This window comes from Zeus faber (genome assembly GCF_960531495.2).
Source record: "Zeus faber genome assembly, chromosome: 16".
NCBI lineage: Eukaryota > Metazoa > Chordata > Actinopteri > Zeiformes > Zeidae > Zeus > Zeus faber.
In genome coordinates, this window is record NC_137202.1 from 28705512 (window position 1) to 28713011 (window position 7500).

General features: G+C 47.4%; 1 protein-coding gene across 2 annotated transcripts in view; it reads right to left on the reverse strand.

The window, feature by feature from the left end:
• The window catches only part of pde10a (phosphodiesterase 10A), a 41092-nt gene that overhangs the window by 21521 nt on the left and 12071 nt on the right, over window positions 1–7500 (reverse strand). The gene's annotated exons all lie outside the window — the stretch shown is intronic.

Here is a 7500-nt window from a genome sequence, read left to right on the forward strand (position 1 = left end):
CAGTTCATGTGATCAGACCCCGGAGCCCCTGGAGACGTGTGCAGACCGCGAGGGTTCTTCTTCTCAACGCTCCTCTGTTCTTTGTGCACACGGGGAAAGAAAATAAGGCCTTCCGTGCTGTTTGTTGGTTTAGACATTCCTGCAGCATGCTCGCAGTTTCCTAACTTAGCCCTCGCAGCTATTTCAGTGTCAATTCCCTCACCGGGAATGACATCAATCAGGGGAACGGGTCCCAGAACCCCCCACGGTGAAGACCTTCAGGGCTCCGAATATACAGTAAAGACAACAGCACGGCCTCTTATACAACACATGTATAAACTATTTAGCCAATTATCCTGACGGATCATCAGGAATTACACAATCGTCGATTGTTTCCTTGTCATTTTATTGGCTCCGCCCACAAAAATAGCTCCCTTGGAATTGCATGGGCTGTCAGGGATGTTGCCACATATACATTAAAACAGGGCCTTTCAACTGAATTCTGATTGGGCCAGATTTTTAAACATGCACGCACATTAAACAACACTGCACACAACAATGCAAAGCCACCTTCTTCAAAGGTTTTTTAAAGGGAAATCTCCACAGTAGCTCGACTGGTGGCTCCTTCTGCATCAGCACAGCATGCAGCCCGTCGCTGTCTCCACACCGGACACACACGGATTCAATTGGAATCAACCTTCTGCTCTGAACCCGAGTAAGAGACAAAAAGTTAAGCTTTTCTGATCTTAAGTGCATACTCGTATGGTTGTTGGTACTTAAAGCGCTGCAGGTTGTTTCTGGAATTAATCTAACGATAGTTCACTTATGACCTTTAAAGTGTCCGTCTGCATTAATGCGTGGGCCACATTTGGCCAGTTGAACAGGCCTGCAGTAGAACGTCCTTGTGCCATTCCACTACATAGGAAACAGAGGTGGAAAAGTCCAGGTCCAGAAAGTAAAAAACTCCTGTTTCCATGTTTGCCCTCCAGCCTTACACCTCTGGTTTGATGCTCATCAGTAAATCCACGCAGTTGACTCTAAATCCCGGGGTGCAATTTTTCCTCCTGAAGCCAGATTTTCCACCTCTGAGAGCAACGCATGGAATGCCTCTTCTCCAATCAGATCACTCAAATGGAACTAACTGTTGTGTCAAAATATGTTTACTTTGTGCATCCAGAGGTGACTAGGATCGGCACAAATTATGGATGGATGGATTAAATCTGAACTTGGTCGGAGGTGACTGATCACTGACGCAGAGATTTAAGCTAAAATCCACGTTCACATTCGTCTCTCCTCTGAAAGGGCCTGGATAGTTTAAACTTGCTTCAGTGTTTAGATGGAGGGGAATCTCCCAAAGCCGCAGGTTTCCCGGTTTGCCACTCGTTTGTGATGCACAGGGATTCATGTTTGCTTTAAAATGTGAAATGAGTCCCTTACAGCCAATAAATACCTGGAAACTGCTAAACTTTCAACTTTGCAGGAATCCCATCCAAAGGAAAACAGAACTGAGAAGCAATGATTTGCTGTGTTTTTATGTTATATAAATATATATATATATATATATATATATATATATATATATATATATATATATATATATATATCAATATTTTCGAATGTTATTTTTATCAATCAGGCAACAAAAGACTTGGTGAGTGATTTCCGAGTTAAAAAAAACCAACAAAATAAAAATTTGACTATATTATTATTTTTCTGTTTTATTTTCCTTTCAGTGACAGAAATCAGAAGTGACAGGACCGTGCAGAGCCTTTAAGAGGGGCAGGTCCTAAAAAAAAGAATAAGAAAAGGAAAGGCGCACGGACGCCCGGCTCTGGTTGGAGGCCGTGGTGGATGTGGCAGCTTCAGTAGCCACACCTGATCGTTCCATAAGGAAACGGAGCGGCACAGCGGGGTGCCCATCGGGACGGCCGCTATCTGCGCTCTGAGGACACCTTCCTCATGAATATGCATATCTTGCCCAGACACTCCGCTGCCCCTTCCCTCAAAATATGTGCCTGATAAAAAGAGCACCATGGGGTCCATTGGGACGATACAACGTGTTTTTTCCAAATTTTTCCACCAGGGAGAGTAAAAAAAATAATATAAAAAAACTTAATCTTGTATTTGTGATTTATCGATCGTCAATCTGTTAACTAAAGTTTTATCCAGTGCTTGAAGTGGGCCGGTTCTCACCGGTAGGCGGGTTACTCTTGATACAGAATGCGGCGGCGCGACTGGTATTCAACCAGCCAAAGAGGGCACATGTCACTCCGCTGCTCATCGAGCTCCACTGGTTACCTGTAGCCGCCCGCATCAAGTTCAAGTCTCTCATGCTGGCCTACAGAGTGATTGTTGGGAACGCTCCACCTACTTAAATGCTCTTGTAAGAGCACATGTTGCCCCCCGGATGCTGCGCTCGTCAAATGAGCGTGGCCTGGCTCTGCCGGCCATACAGCCACGGCAATCCAGGCTATTCTCATTTGTAGTTCCACGTTGGTGGAACGAGCTGCCAAAAATGACCAGAGCGGGGACCTCCCTCTCTGTCTTTAAGAAGCACCTGAAGACCCAGCTCTTCAGTGAGTACCTCCTGTCCTAACCTACAATTACTTTGCACTACCTTGCAGTATTTATTGTTACACTAATGTTGTTGTTACACTAACCTCTGTCGCAATGTAGCTTGAATGTTATTCTCCCTTGTAAGTCGCTTTGGATAAAAGCGTCTGCTAAATGACTAAATGTAAATGTAATGTAAATGTACTCTTTGGGGTACCGGCACTTTTTCTTGCGCACCCGCACTTCTCACAAGCTGCCAGTGTCTGTTCTTCCCCCTAGTGGACAAATCAAGTGGATATACTGTAAAATATATCGTATTTTATTGAGTTGTATACGGATGGACGGGGATGGACACGGATGGAGGGTTTCTTTAGATGGTGGGCGTCCTTGTTTGCGTTTCCTATTTCACACCTTTTTGGTGGAAACAGCTGGTTTCACTCGTTATCTGTTCCACCAGTTCTGTTGCCGTCGTGGGTAAAGGTGGAGAAGCAGCAGGAAGTGATGCTGCGTTCCATGGTAACTTGGAAATCTGTCATTCGGGTCATTGGTCCCTGTGCACAGAGTAGTTCAAAACGACAGAAGTGTTTGTGTGTGTTTTAAAATCTAGACAAAGGGAACGCTGTTCAGCGTCAGCGGTGCGCACCACCACATTGCCGTGACGTCAGGTCTGTTGTCTTAAACTCGTGCGTGAGCGATCGGCTCTGAAATTCCAACGTATGGCCATTCCTTTATCAAGTACGAGGTTTGACTTTTCAGAGTTCCAACTTCAATGGAACGTAGCATTAGCTTTTCTGCAAACGAAAGAACCCTTACTTTTATATATTACTTTATTATAAAAAATATTTATAAACCCCCCCCAACATGTGACTAAGGGGAGTACCGCCACGTTTGTTTTCCACTCCAAGCGCTGGTTTTATCTTAATACTGTATCTGATGCACGTGTGAACGTGTACGTTGTCGGTAACAGTTTGCCACAATAACATCTTTGTTTTCAACGAAGAACCTTTCAAACTCAAGGGACAGATTCCCTGTGGGGTTAGAAGGTGTGTGTGTGTGTGTGTGTGTGTGTGTGTGTGTGTGTGTGTGTGTGTGTGTGTGTGTGTGTGTGTGTGACTGTGTGTATGTCTGTGTGTGTGTGTGTGTGTGTGTGTGTGTGTCTGTGTGCGCGTGGGTGTGTGTGTGTGCGTGCTTGCGTGTGTGTATATGTATGTGTGTGTGTGTGTGTGTGTGTGTGTGTGTGTCCAATGGCATCCCATTATTTTCTGCTTTGGATAAACACAGGAGCAGCGGGCGCTGAAAACCATGAACACTGTCGCACAATTCCTCAACACGGTGAAAGAATAACATGTAGAGTATGAGCCGACCATGGGAGCCGACCATATTCTCATATTACATTTCACTGCATATATGTATGGAAGTATGTATATGTATGTGACAAATAAAAAAAATCTTGAATCTTGAGCTGCAGGGAGGGGTGGAGCCGCAGGGAGAGGTGGAGGTTCGAGTCCGACTGGGAGGACGACAGAGAACAATGGAGGATGAACGTTGAAAATAGTGTTGGTCTGGACTTGGAAAGGAATTCAAATTGGGTACGGGACCTGAAAAGTTGGACACGAGATAAAATCCTGCACCGTCGTATCGCCGCCCCGCTTCCTTTCAGCACGTTGCCATGACGACGCAGAGAAAACCTATACCAGCATCTCCTATACCAGCGGCTCATCCCCCCCGCAGCGGAGACCACCCCGCTGGGGGGCCGACCCGCCCAGACGTAGGAGCTGCTCAGCGTAGCGTCCCGACCGGGGCCGCGGCCTCCGGAGAGTTGGCCACTAAGCACGCTACGTTTTGTTTTTCTGGGAAAGAAAAAGGTTGTTTGTTCGCTGACTAAATTTAGCATCAAAGGCAGCACTGTTCAGATCTGGATCATGGAGCACATGCGGGTCTCAACCCGGGCCGGTCCAGAACGCTCGTGAGGCTTCTCGGGGCGTCGCACTGCGCGGGGCGCGTGGCGGACCACCCTCCTGACGGCGCCGCCTGGAGGCCATGCCTCCCCAGCATGGCGCTGGGGTCAGGGCTTCAAAGCACAAGCACGTCTTTGTCTGGCGGTGGCCTCCGTCCAAACCCTGCTGACAAAAAGCATCAGCTGCTGGGCCGCCCCTCCCTGCCCCGCCCCGCCCCAACGGAAGCCTGCGTTGGCCCAACCTGAAAGCCACGCTGGAGGACCAGGGCCGGTTGGCAAACTCTGGCGGCGGTCCTTTCAACTTTCCTCCACCCGACCGGAACCACTTATAGACAATATCTTAAAGGAAGGAATGAAGCTGCATTTCTGAAATATTCATTTGGTGTTGGTGCAAAAATGCGTTTAATATTAGTTTCTATATCCTTGTAAAGGACTATGACCCCCCCCCGTACCATTTTATGGTACACCGTAATCATTGAATTCATTGATCAGACGCTGTTGTCCAAGGCGGCTTCCATGAGAGGCTGGAAACAATCAGAGCAACATGGAGCCTTCGTGCCCGAGCAGCTGTTTCTAGAGACAAGACCTGGAGGGAATCAGAACATGAGTTGTGTTATTCAGGGTTTTTGTTTGTTTGTTTGTGATATGTGCAATATGTCAACACAACTTGAAACCAATCAACAGATCAGGATCTGCATGGAGCACATGCGGCACATGCGGTTCCCTTTGTCTAGATCTTAAAACACGTCTTCTGTCGTTTTGAACTACTCTGTGCACGGGGACCAATGACCCGAATGACAGATTTCCAAGTTTGCATGGAACGCAGCATCACTTCCTGCTGCTTCTCCACCTTTACCAACGACGGCAACATAATTGTCTGCAGGAATAAAAGCTCCAGTCGTACTTTATGGAGCGTTTTAGGCTCTTTACTCTTTATTCTCATTGACGTTTAATACTTGAAATGCGTTTATGAGCAATTACTGATACTAATAAGTCATAAAAGCGAGTTATAACTTTTACAAGAGTCATTTTGTGTCAGGGTGTTTGTACTTTTAGGTTTTTCGGTAAAAGCTCTGCGTACAGTACTGACAAGCTGCATGTTGAGAGGAATTTGAACAGCTTCACTGGGTTATTTAAAGTCCTGTTTGTTTGTATTAATCATGCCACGACGGAGTTTGTTGGTGGGAGATGGAGGCGGTGGGGCCGGGGGGCCGTCATCACGGGGAGCGTCTGAGACGCACCGGGAGGAGGGGCATAGATCCAGCGTTACTTTCAAAAGTAATATCATTACTCCCTGCCAACAGTAACTCCTTACACTACTCCTTATATTACTTCTCCGTTATACCCCACAAATTTGGTATTTGCGTCCTTTCTCCTCAAAATTCTGACTTTGCAGGTTCTCTGTGTGAACGTCGGGGTCATGAGCCTCGTGTGTCTTGTACATGTACGACACCCTCGACTCGGTCGTCAGCGTTCACCGTATGTGAGCGCGGCACGGCAGCAGACAGACAGGTGTGATCCATCCAATGAGTCACTCCCCGAAGCGCCACCTTCCCTCCATGCATCTTTGTTTACATTTCACTGCATATATGTATGAAAGTATGTATATCTATGACTAATAAACCTCTTGAATCTTGAACCCTCGCTGCCCCCTGCAGATTTCGTAAAGCACCGTGGCGTAAAACGCGGCCGTGAAGCCAGTTCTGCCGCTGATTTGTGCGGTGGCTCGGGGGCAGAGGTGCAGCTGTCCTATCACGTGGAGCGAGATCAGATCACGTGATGCGTTTGTCATCGACGTCCACTGTGACTACTGTTACTCTTTACTGACCAACACTGTCCAGAAATCTGCTTCGAGGTCTGAAAACCATGACAGCACCACGTCATTCAATCCTAATGTTTGACATTTCTCAATCGATTTGAAAATGGTGACTCACCCTGTTTGGAAGTTATGCAACATTTTCCACTTTAATTAAATATCCCCATAGTCATAAATTGAAATATTTTATTTGTGTATTATAATAAAGTTGTTCCATATATATATGTATATATATATAAATAATATTTATACACAGCTGTAAATATTCTGTATATTTTCATATATTTCAGACGGTTCAGCTGTTTTGGTCATTATTGTCTGTACGGTAACGCATCGATCCTCCACCAGACAAAATGCTCAAATATGAAAATGTACTTGGCCGAATAAAGAGACTTTGACTAAGACGTTAAAATTCTCATGACGTCCAAAATGTCAGTGCAGCGATATAGAACGACATCGTGAGCAGAGTCACCGACATCGGCCTGAACCGAACGGTGCGACGCCGCCCGGAGCTTTCACCCCCGAGCTCGAGGTGAAACCGGAGCGAAGCGTTCGGTGAAAACGAGACTCGGGGGGAGGAGACGGGCGCTCCGGTGGAGCCTGTTACGCAACGCCCTCCGTCACATGAGGGGGAACGGGACGCGCCGGGAGCCTCCCTCACAGCCTCCGCGTCACATGACCACGGACCCTGCTGCCGCACTTATGATCCGCTGGGGGCGGCAGGCCGCTAAAAATAACATTAAAAAGTAGTGCCAGGGATCCTGCGTTCCCAAAACCGGAGACTGAAAGGGAAAAACAAAGCGCGCTCCGTCCAGGCACCGCAGCCCAGACGCCGGCGGATGCCGAGTGTTTGGTTCAATGTGAGAACCTGCCACGGTGGACGCGTGCGCCGTGACCTGGGAGCTCGCCGGGCGGCGCCGTCAAAACCTTCCAAATTGGGTTTTGCCGGGCTCGGTGGGTCTGGTTCCGTCCGGTCATGAGGACTTACAAGGACCAGGAACGGGAGGAGGAAGCGCCGGTTTCGACGCCGAGCTGTGAACCGGGTTCTCGCAGGAATCGTTCCATTCATTTATTTTGCTGGACTGCAAAGAGTAAACCGTCACGTTCAATATGAGTCATACAAATGTGTTGGTCTGTTGTTCCTCGGACTTGAGTTGAATCCTCGGTCATTGTTTCAGTTTGTGAGGCGACTCGC